The sequence below is a fragment of the Amblyomma mixtum genome, chromosome 2 (assembly GCF_055824585.1).
Source record: "Amblyomma mixtum isolate Tamu chromosome 2, ASM5582458v1, whole genome shotgun sequence".
NCBI lineage: Eukaryota > Metazoa > Arthropoda > Arachnida > Ixodida > Ixodidae > Amblyomma > Amblyomma mixtum.
In genome coordinates, this window is record NC_143013.1 from 131,266,664 (window position 1) to 131,285,191 (window position 18,528).

Genomic DNA, 18,528 nt, shown 5'->3' on the forward strand with positions numbered 1-18,528 from the left:
TTGGGCTGCGAGCTTCGAAGCATCTGGAGGTCCGAAGAGAGCGCGAAGCTTTTCTTTCAAGATGTCCCAACTCGTTAATTCGTCCTCACGGGTGGCGTACCATTGCCTCGCTGTGCCAGACAAATAGAAAATGACGTTTGCCAGCATGACGGTGGGGTCCCACCTGTTGTGGGTGCTGACACGTTCGTACATCGAGATCCATCTAGGGTGGTGGTGAAAACATTTATTAATCATAGAGAGAGGTGTTGGGGGTCGTGACCTGAAGGCTCACGCCCTTACAACCACTAGGTGGGATGCCTAGTCAGGCACACCATTGGCGTTTGCCGCAGCCCGGGCGCGCTGCGTTAAGGCCCTTTGGGCCTCGAGGGTGCAGCAACCGGACAGGGTCGCCTCCCAGTCCTCTCGGGTGGGGTTCGGGATAGGGGGTAGGGATGGGTTCTGCTGGCAGGCCCACACCATGTGGTAGGTGTCAGACACCTCCCCACAGTGTGAGCACCGCCCGTCGAATTTAGGATCGAAATGCTTTAGAATTGCCGGGCACAACATCGTGTTGGTGAGCAGGCGCAGGAGTACCCGCTCGTTGACCTTCCCCAGCCCTTTGCATGGGGTGGGAAGAGTTTGGTGCGTGGATTTGTAATAATCGCATATTTCCTTAAAAGTGTAAATCGGATTGAAATGGAAGTCCTGGTCGGCGTCGGGTCCCGTGGGAAATGCCCGGAGAGAGAGCGCGCGGGCGGCGGCGTCGGCTGCGTCATTTCCGTGGACGCCTTGGTGACCTGGAGCCCAAACGATAGATCGGTGCGCGGGATCCGAGTCTCGGCTACAATTTTGGTAAATACGATAAGCTAGGGGAGTAACCCACCCTTGCGTGACGTTTCGACATGCCCCTCGTGAGTCAGTGATTATGTATTTGGAGGAGGTGTCAGAGGCTGCCAAGGCGATGGCAACCTCTTCTGCGTGAATTGCTGACTGGGCCTTGAAAGTAAGGGCGTCTACTGTTTTACCCTCGTGGACGCCCGCGGCCGTGTACCATCCCCTGGAGTCCGGGCCGGACGCGTCCACGTAGAAGACTCCTGGTTTGCTCCGAAAATGGCGGTCCAAGGCTTCCGCCCGCGCCAGGCGCCTGCCATTATGATCCTCTTTGGACATATTGGTGGGGAGAGGCCGCACTTGGAGGGCGCGTCTCCAGTGTACGGGAAGGCGGCATCTCTCCTCTGTGAATTGAGTGTGCTCGATGTGTAGTCGGGCTAAAAGGCGGCGACCCGACCCTGTCTTTGTGAGACGAGTGTATTGGTTGTTGAGGTGGGCCTCCCGAAGCTCCCTAAAAGTGTTCACCATCCGCAGTGCCGTAAGGCGGCTGGTAGAGGTAGAAACTGGGAGGTCCAGCGCTCGTTTCATGATTTTGTGGAGGATGACCTCGAGGGAATCCTCCTCCTGTTTCCGCAGGTGGAGGTAGGGAGTCGAATGCAAGATTCGACTGGTCACGAATGCGTTCGCCAGCCGCAAGGCGTCTTTGCATCTTAACCCACCGCGCTTGTTGGAAAACCGGCGGACCATGCGGCCCATCTGGTCCCCCACCTGCCGGAGCTTGGCGAGTGTTGTGTCGCAGCGTCGCTGGTTGTGTATGAAGAGTCCAAGGACTCTGATTTCCTTGGATTCGCAAATGGGACCGCTTTGCAACGAGAGATTGATTTGGGTCGAGGGACGTAAATGCACGAATTCCGATTTCTGCGGGGAGCATTGCAGACCACAGTCTCGAGCATAGCGGTCCACTATGCTGGCGGCCGTTTGCAGGCTGGTCTCCATATCCCCCAGGCGTCCTTGCGTAGCCCAGATGGTGATGTCGTCGGCGTATAGCGCGTGCTGGACCCCTTCGACCGCACCAAGCAGGGCGGGTAGGCGCATCATGGCAATGTTGAATAGCAGAGGGGACAGCAGCGCGCCTTGTGGAGTCCCCCTCGTGCCGAGCAGGAAAGGTCCGTGCTCTTCGTCCTGTATTCGGATGTAGGACAGTGTGTCCGTGAGAAATTGTTTAACGTAATTGAAGGTATTGGTGCCGCAGTGAGTTTGACTCAAATGTGTGAGTATGACCTCGTGAGTTACGTTATCGAACGCTCCTTTCAGGTCGAGCGCAAGGACAATTTTATCGTTTTGGGGGTGTGTAATGGGGTTCAAGATTTCGCGGTCGAGTTGGAGCAGGACATCCTGTGCGGATCTATGTGGGCGAAATCCGAACGTGGTGTCCGCGAAGGTGTTGTGTTGTTCGAGGTACTCGGACAGCCGATCCCGCACCATCGTCTCCATCAATTTTCCCACACAGGAGGTGAGAGAGATGGGGCGGAGGTTGTCCGTGTTGATCGGTTTGCCGGCCTTCGGGATGAAGGTGACAAGAGCCGTCTTCCAGTCAATGGGGAGCGGGGTTTCCCCCGTCCAGATCGCATTGATGTATTCTAGAAGGCACTTGTACACTGAATCAGGAAGGTTCGCCAAAAGTTTGACAGTGACCTTGTCCCGGCCCGGCGTGGTGCCCCTCCATTTTGGCCAGACCCGCCCGCAGATCGTGAAGCTGGAAAGGCTTGTCCAACTCCGAGTTTTCCCTGCCGGCGTAGGAGTAGGCCGATCTGCGGGCGTCCTGCGTTGTGCACAGGTAGCGATCCCGGAGCGCCTGTGCCAACTGCGTTGTATTTCCTTGGAATGCGTGCATGGCTTTGTGTAGTTGCTTCTGCGTTTCTGTGCGGGTATGTGTTGGGTTGATGAGGGCTCGGAAGAGCCGCCACGTGTTGCGGCTCGACATCTGCCTCGCCGCCGTGTTGCAGCGATCTACCCAGTTGCAGTCAGCGAGTTGGGCCGCGTACTCTGCTGCCTGCCGGGTGAGGTCCGCAATGCGCGCTTTGAGCATCCATCTGTCGAAGTTTTCAGCTGAGGCACCGGAAAAGATGTCGAGGTCACGGGGACGAGCCACGACCATGAATGTAGTGGCAGTGGGACTTGGCGAGTCGCCGGGCTGCGTCACTGTAGTGGTCCCGGTGTAGCGACCGCTTCGAAGTTCCGTGGTGGAATAGGCCAGAATGAGAGGAAGGGGAAAGCTCTCACCTCCACTAAGATGTTACGTGGCAGGAGGCGTACACGCCACTCTGAACACGACACAGGCACAGGGCACATCGGATGCCAAAACACAGGCCACTGCACAGTATTCGGAGCCCGAGCCCGAGCACGCGCCAAGCGCCCTCTCACTTCGTCTGCCTCATCTACTATGAGTCGACCCGTAGCAATATAAACGGCGGCCAAATACGGCTCTGAACATTGAAACAAAAAGGCAGAAAAAAATTATCTCTAGAGCAGTACTCCATGAATTCAAGCAGCTTGTCATAAGGCAAATTTCGTGAAGCTCATGGATAAAGCAGAGCAGAAACAGGCCTATGGCTGCAATCTCGAAGCAAAACTATGGTCAGATACAAAGTTCATCGGAATCTGTTCGTGACAAGAGGGCATGACAAATTCTCAGAAATGGGAAAGGAAAATGTTCCTTTTTTTATCCCGAAGGCGATGTGTTTTTTTTTTTAATGCGCGTCCTCAAAAGGGAATTTGACTTTTCCAACCCTTTAGAAGCTTTTACCCAACGTACCCCAGCTTTTTACCCAGCGTAATTTCAAATCTAAGTCTTCATAATCATCACAATCGCCGGGTCACCACCTGTTCTTGCGCATTGTCAAGAACCAAAATAATTATTTCCCTGTAATAAACGATGTAGGCATTCATTCCACACTTATTCAAAAGAATGACTAAAAAGCTAATGACCTAGTCTAACATCCCACTTTTTGTGGGGGAGCCTGCATATTATACAATATACAGGTAATATCATCCGCGAATAAAACACTAGGCTTTTTGAAACGCCACTTACGTCACGCTCCCCAATAAGTATAACTCCTGGCTTACCAATCGCTAATCAGACCGACTAGAATATGCATCCCCTATATGGAATCCACATCAAATATACCTCATAAATGCCCTCGAATCCGTCCAGAACCGTACCGTTAGGTTCATTCACAATACCTATTCACATCAAGTCAGCGTGTCGTCTTTAAAAGCAGAATCCGCCTGATCAACCCTTGTTCTTCGTCGCCGCGTTGCCAGCCTAAACATGTTTCATAAGTTCTTTTACAGAGCCCACGGCTACGCAGGCTATATCACATCACCAGCTCGCATATCGTATCGCATTGGTCATAAAGGGTCTGTTCTGAAAGTAGTAGGACTGATTTTTTCCTGGGCGAACGGGCGGACGAAAGGTTGTCTACGCGCGCAGGATCGGTGAAAGGGTATATTGGGAACGCTGGGGAAAATCGGCAGTCTGCTCTCGGCCGTTGAAAAGACCAGGTCGCTTGTATTGTGGACCCCTGTCCAAACGCCTCGTCACGCAGAATCATGGAGTGTTTACTGGATCAGCGATACGCTATCAAATTTTGTGTAAAGCTTGGTAAAACGGGCAAAGAGACTCATGACATGATTAAGGAGGCCTACGGGGATGCTGCCATGGGTAGATCAGGTGTTTTTGAGTGGCTCAAGGTGTTCTAAGAAGGTAGGGAAAGAGTGGAAGACGACTACCGCTCCGGACGCTCATCGACCAACAAGACCAACGAAAATGTGTCGTGATCAAAAATTTACTAAACAGTGATCGCAGGATGAGTATCAGAATGATTGCTAAGGACTTTAGCATTCCTAAAATCCAACTTTTTGAGATCGTGACAGAAAACTTAGCTATCAAGAAAGTGTGCGCGAAGTTGGTGCCGCGAGTGTTGTCAGAGGAGCAAAAGGCCAGCCGGAAAGCGATCTGCCAGGATCTTCTTCATCATGTGAATGAGGACCCCGATTTTTTTGGATAACCTGGTGACCTGTTACGCGACGTGGGTGTTTGAATACGACACAAAAAGCAAGCGGCAGAGGTCAGAATGGCCCACTCCTTCTTACCCACGCCCCAAGAAAGCGCGATAGAGCAAATTGAAGGAAACGTCCGTGCTCATTTGCTTTTTTGATCGACATAGAGTCATCCACAAAGAGTTCGTACCACCCAGACAAACAGTTAATGCAGTTTTTACGTGTAAGTCCTCAGAAGACTGCGAAAACGCATTGTTCGTGTCCGCCCAGCCATCGCCAACAAATGGCGGCTACACCAACACAACGCGCCGAGCCACACAGGGTTGTGTTCAGGAAAGAAAAAACAGCGCTAAATTCTACACAAACCACACAGAAAGACGGACAGGACGGGCGCTGACTCCAACTAAGTTTATTGAAAGCCACATGTAGCATATATATAGCCCGAAGAAGTTGAACGCATGCGCATTTCCCACATGGCAACAACACCCACACACGGACGATAACTTCTCATAATCGCGTATTTTTTAACAATCTGTGCTCACTTCCTCGTAGGGAGATAGAAGTGGTGCTGACGCACATGCCACCCCTCTCTTTGATAAAAAAGGCTGTTGCCAGTTCGCGAGCTAATCTATCTTTACTTCTGGTTAGAATTTTAATCTCTTCAAGTCGTGGTGCACAGTGCTTTTTATTTTCATCAATGCAAGAGCGGCAATGGGCGGGAAGGTTTTCGAACGAAACCGATGCGTTCCCTAAGGACCTTCTGTGTCCCCCTGCCTGCACGCTCGTTGACGCAGCGTCCGGTCTGACCGACGTACACTTTGCCACATCCCTTAGCAAAAAGTAATACGTTTGAAATATACGGCGGGGTATTTGTATTATATTTTAAACATATTTTGTATTCGTGAATGTGCTAAAAATATGTAGAAAATATATTAGTCAAAGTTCTTGCTCAGTATTTCAAATGTATTTTTAAAATTTTTCAAAAATACCACACCTGAAAATATGTTTCGAGCACATTTTAAATACGTGAAAAAATATAAATGCACTTTGAGCATGTTGGCAATGAATGAAAAATGCACTTTTGTAAATATGAAATTAATTCATCCTAAGTATATTTCAATTGTAACAAATGGGCAGTCCTTGAAAATATATTTGGAGCCCACTTGCAGCTGCCATTGGAAATGAATTAAAAATGTACTTTTATAAATATGAAATTAATTTGCCCAAAGTATACTTCAATTCTAATACACCTAATGGGCAGTCCTCGAAACATACTTGCAGCACACTTAAAGCTGTCATTTCCAATGAATTAAAGATGTACTTTCGTAAATATGAAATTAATTCCTCCAAAGTATACTCCAAGTGTAAAAATGGGCAAGTCCTTAAAAATATATTTGGAATACACTTGCAGCTGTCATCAGAAATGAATTTAAAATGTACTTGCATAAATATGAAACTAATTAGTCCAAAGTATACTTCAAATGTACCTTATAGCAGGCAAACCGCTACCACCCATGACAAGGGAAGAAGGCCAGTTCGTAGTGAGAATTTTGGGCACTTCTAAGCACCATGACCTGCTTTTGATGCGATATAGCTTCACTCTGCTAGGTAGAGCCGGGTATCACCAACATCACCTTCGGAGAAGCAACCCAGGTGGGCCACCTAGTCACGCAACCTTTTGGTGGCATCACAACCTGCCCATCGGATTCTGAGCAAACTGACCACCGTGGCAGGTCGCAGTTAATCACTGGTCGCAAAAGCCCCACTGTTGGCAGTATCTGCCATCGCAGGGCAGTGGCGCATCGCGTAACCGCTGCACCACTGAGTGGTACGAGGACTCCCAGGGACATATAAATGTATAGGGGAAAATGACCAATTCCGCATATATGGGCATTAACCCATTAACGCTATCGCGTCGTAACCTTAGAGCGGAGCGTAACTGTCCCCTCTTTGTCAAACCCTCTTATATAAACACAAAGAATGAAACACAAAGCGTTTTTTTTCTTTCACGGCTATGTTATTAAACTACAACCTCTGCTACCAACAACCAACATCTAGGCCCTTTGCTTTGGGCATGTAGCCATGTCAAGCTGCACATATCATTACATATTATTGGACGATAAGTGTACAAATAACCTACAGAGTGCATTTCACATATAACAATTCACTTTCATGTTGGCGCTTCATCCGCATTCGTTCACATGACTAGTATATCAGAAACCTCATAGCAATATATGCTGAAAACTGAAGTCCAAGCAATTAAGACTTTTTACTCAAACACTTGCCGCTAACTAAAGGTCATTAAATCTTTAACTCGAAGCAGTAATTGTGTGTGCGAGGGTCAATGGGCCCAACTAATACCAAGGAAAAAGACACACCTGGTGCAGAGCTCACAGTCACTTTTAAACACATAAAACAGTGTGTAAAGTAACTGTGTAGAACTGTAAAACATTGTTTAATTCTATTCAATAACCACAGTATCCAATAAAGAGTGAAACATTTATTACAGATTTCAAAATGACAGACATGGCAATTCATAACATGAATATTGTACACAGATAAAGTATAAAAAATGACTGCACTTATAGTACAAAATGATAAAATGAAGGAAAGATACTGGCTGCCAAACCATTCAGCTTCCTTTGTAGCAACTCTTCCATTCCAAGAGCGTGCACTAATGAGAGCAGTAAACAAGTATATTTGCTTAAAAGTGAAATTATTTAGCATAAACATTACATAATGTTCAATAAGCATTACCCATGACTAACAAACTTTCAAGACCACGCCACTTTGGTGTACAGGAAGGAAACAAGCTAAAACAATCCACAAATCAAAACACAGCACATAATAACACTGAAAGTCATTAAAATCAAATCTAGTGGCATCGTGTATGTAAATACAAGGGGAGCTCAAATTTGTGCACATGCAATTTTTCCAGTAAAAATTTTGTAAGAACATGTACCGCATAGAGTAGCAAACAAGTATTTGCTTAAAAGTAAAATTCTTTAGCACATATATATCATACAAATCTCAAGATAGTCTGATAAATATCAAAAAACACCAAGTCAATAAGTGCTACCCATGACCACGCCATTTCTCTGTGCATATACAAAATGTACAACAATCCATCAAATTGAAATAGAGCACATCATATCACTGCAAGTCGTTATAAACAAGTCTAATACCATCATGTACAGGAATACAAGAGGAGCTTGACTCGGCTTCCCGTCGAATAACAGTGAACTGAATTTGACAGTTTTATTCTTCCTTGGGATGTCTTTGGCGAATGCTGAAAAGCTGCTGGCACAAAAACCATCAGGTGCACCTCCCTGAAAACCCAAAGTGACCCGTAGAACCATATTTCTGGGCCTTCATTTTATTTCAATGGTAACCAGGTTTTCAGTAATAATTACGCTTTGGTGAGGTTGGACGTCATTTTTCTTTAAATTTGAGAGGAAAGAGATAGTCCCATTATCGGAATACTGAGTTTGAGGGTCCAGCTGTAGTGCTTGCAACAAAATTTCCACTCACTGAGGCCCACACTATAAGAGTGAACACAGTTAGGCAACATTTCTAGAAGGCACAACATATATGTTGGGCATCCCGTAACCAGTCTACAAACAGCATTCAATTAAAATGCAAAGAAATATGCATTAGCAAAAAAAACAAATCGACAAGCTACCACAGTGACTAGGTCGTTATGGTGCTCGGCTGCTGACCCGAAAGACGCGGGTTCGATCCCAGCCGCGGCGGTGGAATTTCTTTGGAGGAGAAATTCCAGAGGCCCGTGTACTGTGCGATGTCAGTGAACGTTAAAGAACCCCAGGTGGTCAGGCAGGGAACTACAGGGAACCAGCCTGCCTTAAGATGATAGCTGGTGTTGCCACTAAATGGAGGTGGGGGACAAACCAGTGCAGTATGATTGCTAATCTCGGTCTTCACTACTATGCATTTTGCGGTTAGAGATCCCCAGGTGGTCGAAATTATTCCGGAGCCCTCCACTATGGCACCTTTCTCTCCCTCCTTTATTCCTTCTCCCACAACGTGATAGAGGTATCCACTAAGTAAGACAGTTACTGAGTCATTTCCTTTCCTGATAACCAATTATTATTACTATTAATACTGTGGGTTTTGCAACGATTACGCGGACCTTTGGTAATATAAGGTCCGTGGGGACGTCTAAAAATTTCTAATGAAATGAACCTCAAATAAAATGGAAAGCGTTGAAACAGCATGTTTATTGGTTGCGCAACAGGCTTGGGACGAGTTTCTCACAAAAAGAGATTAGCTTTTACCTCAGTCTGCATTTGCTTAACATACAGACACAAAAGCAAAGTTTGTTAACTATGCATGCACACCAGCACTTCAGGCACGTTGTCTTCATGAAAAAACCGTTCCGCCAGAGTACAAGCCACCTCACATTAATGGCACTCTGCTGTGATTTGTTGTCAGCAGAAGCATTTCATCGCAGTACCACATGCAAACTTGTCAGAACCTCCTATTCACTTGTAATTAACTGAAACTTGCCCATTAAGCGACTTCGAATTACTTGGAGTCGACTACACATGACCACACACTGGTACAATATCCGCCCGTGTACTGTGCAGTGTCAGTGCACGCTTAAGAACCCCAGGTGGTTGAAAATCCGAAGCCATCCACTAAGGTGTCCCTCATAGCCCGAGTCGCTTTGCGACGTTAAACCCGTCAAACCAAGCAATACCCAGCATGTTAAAATCCAGCAGGAGCGATTTGAACCAAAGGTCTCAGTTTCATAGCTTGGAGCAAAAGCTTTGGCTCTCTGCGTTGTCTATCTGTAATGGCAGCCGTGGTGGCTCAGTGGTTATGGTGTTCGGCTGCTGACCCGAAAGACGCCGGTTCGATCCCGGCCGTGGCAGTCGCAGTTTGATAGAGGCATCGAGGCCCGTAAGCTGTGCGATATCAATGCACGTTAAGCCTCCAGGTGGTTGAAATTATCCTGAGCCCTGCACTACAGCGTCCCTCATAGCCAGAGTCACTTTGGGGCATTAAACCTCATAAACAATACATCATCTATCTGTAATGTCTTATCACCCTCAGCCACTATCTTTAAATCTTTGCCATGCCCGAGTATGCCCACAGTTGTGCATACACGACAGAAGGATATCCATACAAATTATGTGTATGTGATATTATGAACATATATCAACTTCTGCTAGATAAATATACTGCCACGGCTGTTTAGTACGCACAGCCCTATTCTCAGCAAAAATAATTGATAATATGAGTTGTCCATAACAGTGAATCATTGAAAAAGCAAGGCATATTGCCTATTCATGTAAAAAAAGTACTGATGAGGCTTCCTTTGAATGTCGGCATGTACAGCAATGGAGGTGACTCCAAGACCGAAGTTACACAGAAAGATGGGAAGTATGAAACTTTTTTCCTCTGCCTATTGCCTCAACAAGCGATGTTCAGAAATGGACATTTTTACGAAAAAAGCGCCACTTCAGGATCATTATCTCATATTTTCTCTCTCTGGTCGGCATGTGTGGGTCTGCTTGCAAATAGAACCGGAGTTGACTGAACCTGTCTCTAATAGCACAAAAAATGCTGATTTGGTGCAATGGTTCCTATTGCATGCATCTCTAGTCCAAAATCCCAGTTGCCAGATTGACAAGCGCCTCTATTTTGGAAAGATCAGTATCTGAAAAAACTGCCCTTTAGTCCAGATCTCCATTTTAATGGAAGGACATTAACAAGGCAAGACTGCCTTGCGAGCCATGAGTGTTTTACTGACATCAGAAAGCACACTTGAACAGCAGAAAAAAAAAAACTAAGGGCAAACAACGAGAGTCATGCAACTGCAATGCGCTAGCATTAGTTTTACGGCACACAAAATAAAAACACAGCCATTAACACGAATATGCACATGTCTGTTCTGTGGCCCAGCAATGAGGAACGAACACATGGGCTAAGTGCTGACCGTGTGGGGCGACATTTCAGCGTATTGTTTGTGATACCACTTGTTTTTTTTTGGGTGCCTTACACAGGTTGATAAATGAGTGTGTTTGCATGACCGTTCCAATTCGAAAGAATATTTAAAAATGGTATAGGAAGTGTACTGCCAAAAAAATAACGTGCCATTAACGTGATACTTGCTGCGGTGGCTCAGTGGTTAGGGCGCTCAGCTACTGAGTCAGAGTTCCTGGGCTCGAACCTGGCCACGGAGGCCGCGTGAGACGAACCTCAAAAGGCACCGGTGTGCTGTGCGATGTCAGTGCATGTTAAAGATCCCCAGGCAGTCGACATTATTCTGGAGCCCTCCATTACGGCACCTCTTTCTCTCTTGCTGTTTACACTCTCACCTATGTCCTTTCCCTTACAAAACACTCAGATATGTGAGAAAATTAATGCACCATTTCCTTTCCTCAAAAACCAATTTCCGATTTTTTTACGGGATAAAGCGGGAAACACATGCGAGTAAAAAAACGCCACTGCACAGCGCGATGTGGTAGCCACTGTGATAACCATCAAGGCAATCAGTGCTAGCAACCACAGCATCGCACAGTACAGAGATGGTTTTTGGCTTTAGTCCCGTTCAACTTGGTTGGGAAGGGGCACAACAAGGAAACTTCTAGAGGTGCACTCCAGGGCTACACACTTTCTTATGAGAGCATCAGGGCTACACGCTACAATGGCACCTTCTCGCGTTCCCTCTCGGAGTGCTGAAAATGAAATTCCAAGCTGGCTGTCCCTAAATGGAGCGCTTCGCACCAGCTCAAGCTTTTCTACAAGCACCAAATAATGGGGCAGCAGGTGAGACGGGTTCCCTTCAAACACAGCAAGAGCTTGTATGATTCCAACGGAACCATCTTGCAGCTGTGCAACACAGTTGACTCTCTTGGGCATTTTATATTCTTCAGAATGCCAGAGAATTCCATTGTGGTGAAACCTGTGGTAATAAGTTATTTTTGTGGGGATAACTCCCAAGTGGTTTTCCAGAGCTACCTCTAGCCTGGTGCTACCACCCGAGCCACTCTGTCGCTGATAAACAACTACACCCCCGAGGAGTGCCACTCCAGTCCTACCCATGGTCTGTCGGCCGACCATCCTTTCAAAAAATGCCTTTGCTTCCGGCATAGCAATTTTGTCTGCCCACAAAGCAAGGTGCTGCCACCAAATGAAAGTACGCATAATCTGCTCGGCAACGCACTGAGTCCCAGAGAAGTAATTTAAAAGAACAGCGTTCCGTTCTTCAAAGGGAAAGCAGGATGTTGCGCAGAGAGGACCCCAAGCTTCCACAGAATCTGTCAAGTGGAGCAGCTGGTGAACATTGTACGACATGTTTTCCTTGCCATACAAAGTGCCCATTTGCAAAACAAACTTTTCAAGCATAACCCTTGCTTCACAAAGGTTTTGCTCAGTGATCTGTGCCTTAAGTAGCAAATACATGCTGTAAGAAAGAAGCAAAAAGTGCTTAAAAAACTGGTTGGGCAGAACTGGCTTTAGTACAGTGTACCCATAAAAAAGCAGAAAGGCCCGCATCTCTGAAGCCTTCCAATAGGCTCTATCCTGAAACCTCCTTGGGGTGCGGGTAATCTCTGTTGGGGGTGAGATAGCCAACAACAGGCTATTTAACTGAGACACTTTGGTTCCGATGTACCAAGGGCAGTCATGGTATTCACTCTCCAGCCAGAGTTTAAGCAGCTGTCGCATGACACCAAGGCATGCGCAGTGCTGATAGTCTGGGATGAAGCCATCGACTACATCAAACCGAGGAAGAGTCATGGCAAGGCAAGGCCCTTTAACTCCGTTAACAGGCTCTGAAAGCGTGCCCTTCTTGGCCTCTTCAAGATGCTGCACAGCACTCCTGCGCTTTGGAGCAGGATCTATATATTCATATGAAGAACCCCCGGGATGGTAACACCAGCCACACCCATAAAAACCGTTAAACTGTTTACAGTTTCGCACTGCTGACCGAGCAACAGCATCCACCGGACATGCAGCTGCAAAAACTCTAACTCTAACTTGTTCCCCATGCTTTAGGAAAGAAAACCCTGCTGAAAGCTCTTGTAGCTCCTTTGCAAAGGGTGTAAGGAGGGTTGTCATGTTTGGTTTTGAGAAACCAAACCACAAGGCAGGCATAAGCATATTTTGCTTTCGCACAGTGGGGTCCAGTTGCAGGATTTCACACTGAACGGGCCAGATGTCGAAAGCTGATTTTTCAAACACTCTTATTCCATCAGTGTTCCACAGCAGCGAAATATCATTATTTGAAAAATCAGCCGACAGCCTGGCATGTTCAATGCCATCCACTACATCTCTGATTACACCTCCTCTTTTAACTTGTGGAAGCCACTTCTGGTTCTGCTGCGCAAGGACCTTTTCAATTTGCTCTTTCAAAGGCATCACAAGAAAGAAAGGGCAAGAGGCCATATCAGTATCCCGCTCACAGTTTTCGCAGCGAACCCGAGTCTGAGAAGTCAACCTCCCCAAGTAACCTGTACAATCAAGGCAATAGAAGTGCTTCTCAGCACCAGGGATGTGTGTTGAGCAAAAAATACTTGGATTTTGGGGCTTTCCCCGGGCTGATAATATTCAGCATGTCCAGCAGGTCTGTGATGCCCTGGTCACTTATTTTGTGGCGCATCACATAGGAAAGGACAAGGGCCGCAACTTGTGTCCTTTCACCTGCGAATGGGAGAGCACCTTCTTCCGCTCTGTAGTTGTCAGAGACCTAAAAAAAAATTCCAAGACAAACAATGAAATTCATGGGGCACAGATGCGTCAGCTGCATGCACATCTCAACCTGGGTCGTTTGTATGACCCAGGTTGAAACAGGCAATCTGCCAAGGGCAGAGGTTGGCAACCTGGTCCCCTCCACCTACCTGGGTCACACTATTCCACCTGTGACCCATGCTGGCAGAGGCTTCAAACTTTTGACGCCGTTAACACAGGACGAACAATTTTTTTCTGACATGGGGGTACTAACGCTTGTGCACTAAAATTAAGACATTGCACAAATATCAGTTGGGGGAAAAAATATTTGTCCCTGCTGAGTTTCCCTACAGCACACTTGCACATGAGCGTACAGTATAAAAATCTATTGGAATCAAAACGTCGGCAGGTGCACCTTTTTTACAAGTGTAATAACCACAGGGTGCTTCTACAGGGAATTCTCACTGGTTTACATTTGTTAAAATTCAGTTTTACCTGCACTGTGACATACAGAGTGGAACTGTAATACTATCAGACCAAGCAACGTTAGTGTCAGAATTGTTAGTGATTGCACAAACACACTTAAGAACAAGGATCAACATGAAGGTAATCATTTAGTGGACACATAAGACAGAAAGGCTATTTGACACCAAAAGCTTTACAGTTTCATTTCACGTAAAGTTTTATGAAGTGAAAGTACCACTCTATTAATTGTATTATACTATACTATACTAAGCAAGAAAACCTACTACCATTTTCGTTCATAATGTGCTCAATCCTTAGCTACATTATCATTTCGCTGAAAGTTGTGACCTTGCAAGTGTACTCTACATGAAACCTAAGCATTCCAGAGTTTCAGAAGCTGAACACGCTTACCCCAGAACCTCCCCCCTCTTCAGGAGCTGAGCTGTCCGGATCACTTGACACAGCTGAAGGTACTGGTACCTCTTCCTGCTTTGGTGAAAAAAATGTCATGAGTCCAACAGGCACCTTTTCACTCACTCAATAGTAGCTTAGCCCATCTTTTCTCTTCATAATTACTGAGGAAGCGTAGAATGTTACCTTCATGGACGGTACTTTTGTTGCTGCTGCCAGGAATAGCAACACAAGTTTCCACATTAACTCATCTCGCATGTGCTGCACTAACAGCATAGCACGCTGCTTAAAATTATGAAACGACAGTTGTAAATTTTTAAATAATGCATGGGAGCTCCATAAAACCCAGTAGGAGTAGAAGAGTGGACAAAAAAGATAAAATCCTAGGGTGAGTGTCAGGCATATACCATATAACTTCGTGCAAGAGCCGCACCCGTGTATGGTGTGACACTTTTTATTAACAGCCTTTACGTTTGGCGTTCAATAGGTCCTGGGCCAAGGAGACGAGTGCGCATTGCAGGTTCAGGTCCCGGGAGGCAAGCCAGATGGGCCACGGTGGCGGGAAAGGATAGGCGGGGGACTGGAAGGCTACGTGGCACTGTGTAAGGCAGTGTTCTATGTCTGCATATGTGTGTGGACAGCTTGGGCACTGAGGTGTGGAAGTGTGCCGGTACAGGTAAAGTTTGGCTGGAGTATATGTAGGAGATTAAACTGTATTCGGCGAAGAATGCGAGATTCACGGATCAATAGGGATGGGTGTGGTAGGCCGTGCCTTCTGTTTCTGACTAGACAACGGAGAAAAAAACATGGTTATATTTTTTTTTAATTACGATATGGGCTGCATCTTGAAAATCCACACCCAAAATTTTAAAACAGTAGGTGGCCCTTACAAGAGTTCATACGGTACACAGTTTTTAAAACTTTTTTAAGAGAACAGGGTGACCCTTACATGCATGCAATTTTCATTATCTGTTTATGAGATTTGGCATACGTTCAATGGAAGGATAGCTGTCCATGTCATTTGCTAGTTGACTAAAATTGGTTTAATTATCTTATAAATTCTCAACTTTGCAGTCATATAGCAAGTACAGTTGTACAAGGAATCCCTATATTCGAAATTGATAAAAACATCTACCCTGGGTCGTATATGTAGAGTTCTGCCATTTATTGGGAATCAATGAGAGGAAAACAGGGGACGCCATTGGCTCAATGCTGGCTGGGCAGGTTCGCTACACAGCGCCTTAACGACCAAGCCCCAAAGTATCCCCTAGAGTCGGTGTCAGGAATGACTTCAGGCCCTGAAGAGCTTACTCCGTTTTAGTAGTCTTAGCGTTGTTGGAGTTAAGAACTGAGACTCTTCATGACTGAAGACCTAGCACACATGAACTGAGACTCTTTACGACTGAAGACCTAGCACACATTACTTTTTTCAAACAAATTTGACATTTAGAGAAGAAAATGTGCAATGTAAAATGACCTTTTAAGCGATTGCATTGGCAATGGGTAAACACTTCTCTTTTATGCCTTTTATGACCACTTTAGTCTCCTGCCGTCACGTCTTATGGCCGATGGGAGTAAATTTATTTATTTATTTATTTATTTATACAGAAGACCCCTAAAGGCCCTCGAGAGGGTATTACATAGGGGGGGGGGCACAGGCAATTGAACAGAATAAAAAAAAAACACAAATATAAAACAAACAACAAAAGCACAAATAAGACACACTGGATGAAATAAGTAAGCAAAAGAATCAATCAAAAGCACAAATAAGACACTTTGCATGACAAATAAGTAAGCAAAAGAATCAAAAGAATGGCAGCGCGGCAAAGAACGAAGATTACTGCATTATTAAAATTATACAAACAGAACAATAATACAATGAATCTTTTTAGTAACAAACCCTGCAAAAAAGGAAGCCATGAACAAATAAAATAACAATATATGCGAAGAGTTAAGCAGTAGTTATTTAAGATATAAGTTTAAAATATTTATCAGGATCAGTGGTGGTTGCGACATGTGAAGGCAGAGTGTTCCAGTCAGATATTGTGCGTGGTAAGAATGAATGCGCATAGATAAATGTCCTGCACGTGAAACGTCTAACTTTAAAGGGATGATCGCGGCGGTCAAAAGTCGAAGTAGGCAAAGAAAAAAAGTCGTTATGAAGTGATGGATGATGATAAAGTTTATGAAAAAGTGACAGTCGTGCAATATTACGGCGGAGACATAAATCTTGGAGACCTGCGCGTTTCTTTAAGGCTGTGACGCTGGTGTTACGTGAATAATCGGAGTAAATAAAACGAACGGCGCGGTTCTGCAATGATTCAATGTTATTTATTAGGTAAGATTGGTAAGGGTCCCAAATAGCCGAGGCATATTCAATTTTAGGTCGAATTAGAGTGGTATAGGCATGAGCACGGAGGTGAGGAGGAGCATGCTTTATGTTATGTTTTAAGAGACCTAATGACCGATTAGCAGATGCAAGCATAAGGTTAATATGGTGGTTCCATGCTAAGTCTGAATGAAATTGAAGTCCTAAGTACTTATACGTGGTGACTAGCTCGAGTGAGCTATTATTTAAGGAGTATGCTGTTTGAATTCGAGACATTCGGTTAGTAAAAGACATCAATTTAGTTTTTGAATGATTAAGTTGCATAAGCCAGGTTGAGCACCATGCTGTTACTGAATCCAGGTCAGATTGAAGGGATTGGCAATCGGTGTTAGAATAAATTTTGCGATAAATTACACAATCATCAGCAAAAAGTCTGATATGGGAGAGAATGGAATCCGGTAAATGACGTGTTATATGTTTCCATTATATAAAATCAACTTAATGGTGCTGTTCTGTCCGGAGTTTTAAAGCCAGCACTCACTGCTGAGCCGCATTGCAAGCCCAGCCTAATAGAGCACTTGATGTTGTGAATCCATAGTGGGCTCAGTGCAGGGTGAATTAAGGGGTCTATCAAATTGATTTGTATAGAGGATGGGTGCTGCTGTGGCTACTTTCATTCCAGGCCACATTACCATATTTGCTTTCATAATGTGGTTATCGTTACACTGCAAGCATGCAGACTTCTACCATTTTGGGCTAAAGTATAATTACAAGTATTGCCGCTTTACCACAGTTTACACAGAGCCTTTTTCGTTCTTCTTGCATAAAAACCTGTGGCATGCCCAGGAGAACAGCAGCTAACCCCAAGCGGAGCATGGGCCCCACACCACTTTTGGAGGAATCATTTGCTTGTGCAATGGAACTAGAGTACCTGAGGTCAATTCCCATCCTTGCCCGTTTCGATCTATAGAGGGCATTGTATGGATAGCTATATATGGTCATGCAATCATCTGACTGGGTTCCGCATGTTAAAGGCTCCAGGTTAGCAGTTGCATAGCAGTGGCGAAATTGTTCATCGACAGCATACAAAATGATGTAATCAAGGTAGAAAATCTTCACACTGAATAAATATTCCAAACAACTAACTTCACTTTTTTTTACTTTTATGCGTGATGGTTGTATTTCCACTGCAGGCACGAGAGTGTGGCTCTATCATTCATTTTCACGCACTCTCGAGCAAATGAGACACTCTGTGAACAGCATCTGCCGGCACTAGAGGACTAGACTCGGCTTTCATTTCGTTGCTTTCAAACGCAGTGAAATAACAGCACCAACTTTCTTCGGTTCAACTGGCCAACCCAGCTTTGACAAAATTCCGACCTTAGCGTCTCAAAACAATGAAAGCTATTCAGCAGGCCTTGCGTCTATTTCTTTTCATGCCCCCCACCCCGGCTCGCGTCTCCCCACCTTAAGAACTGCTCTGACCGCGCGCGCCGCACGGGACAACAGACGACGGCGACTACGCTAAACCCGGCATACCAGGCACAGACAGCTAGCTAGCGCTTGAAAAAAGAAAGCCCAGAAAGGATGCGGCAAACAACGCGTTTTAGAAGTCTTACAGCCCTTTCTGTAGCTCTACGCCGCAAGCACGGTGGCGGCAAGCCAAGTGTACTACACACTTCATCAGCTTTGACAACCGTCGCCCTAGTACAAGCGCACGCTCCAACAAAACACTGCTGGGGGCGCGCGTTCGT

At 45.7% G+C, this 18,528-nt stretch overlaps 1 pseudogene; it reads right to left on the bottom strand.

The window, feature by feature from the left end:
• The window catches only part of LOC149360920 (uncharacterized), an 83,856-nt pseudogene extending 70,349 nt beyond the window's left edge, over positions 1-13,507 (bottom strand).
• Between the last annotated feature and the right edge of the window lie 5,021 nt (positions 13,508-18,528).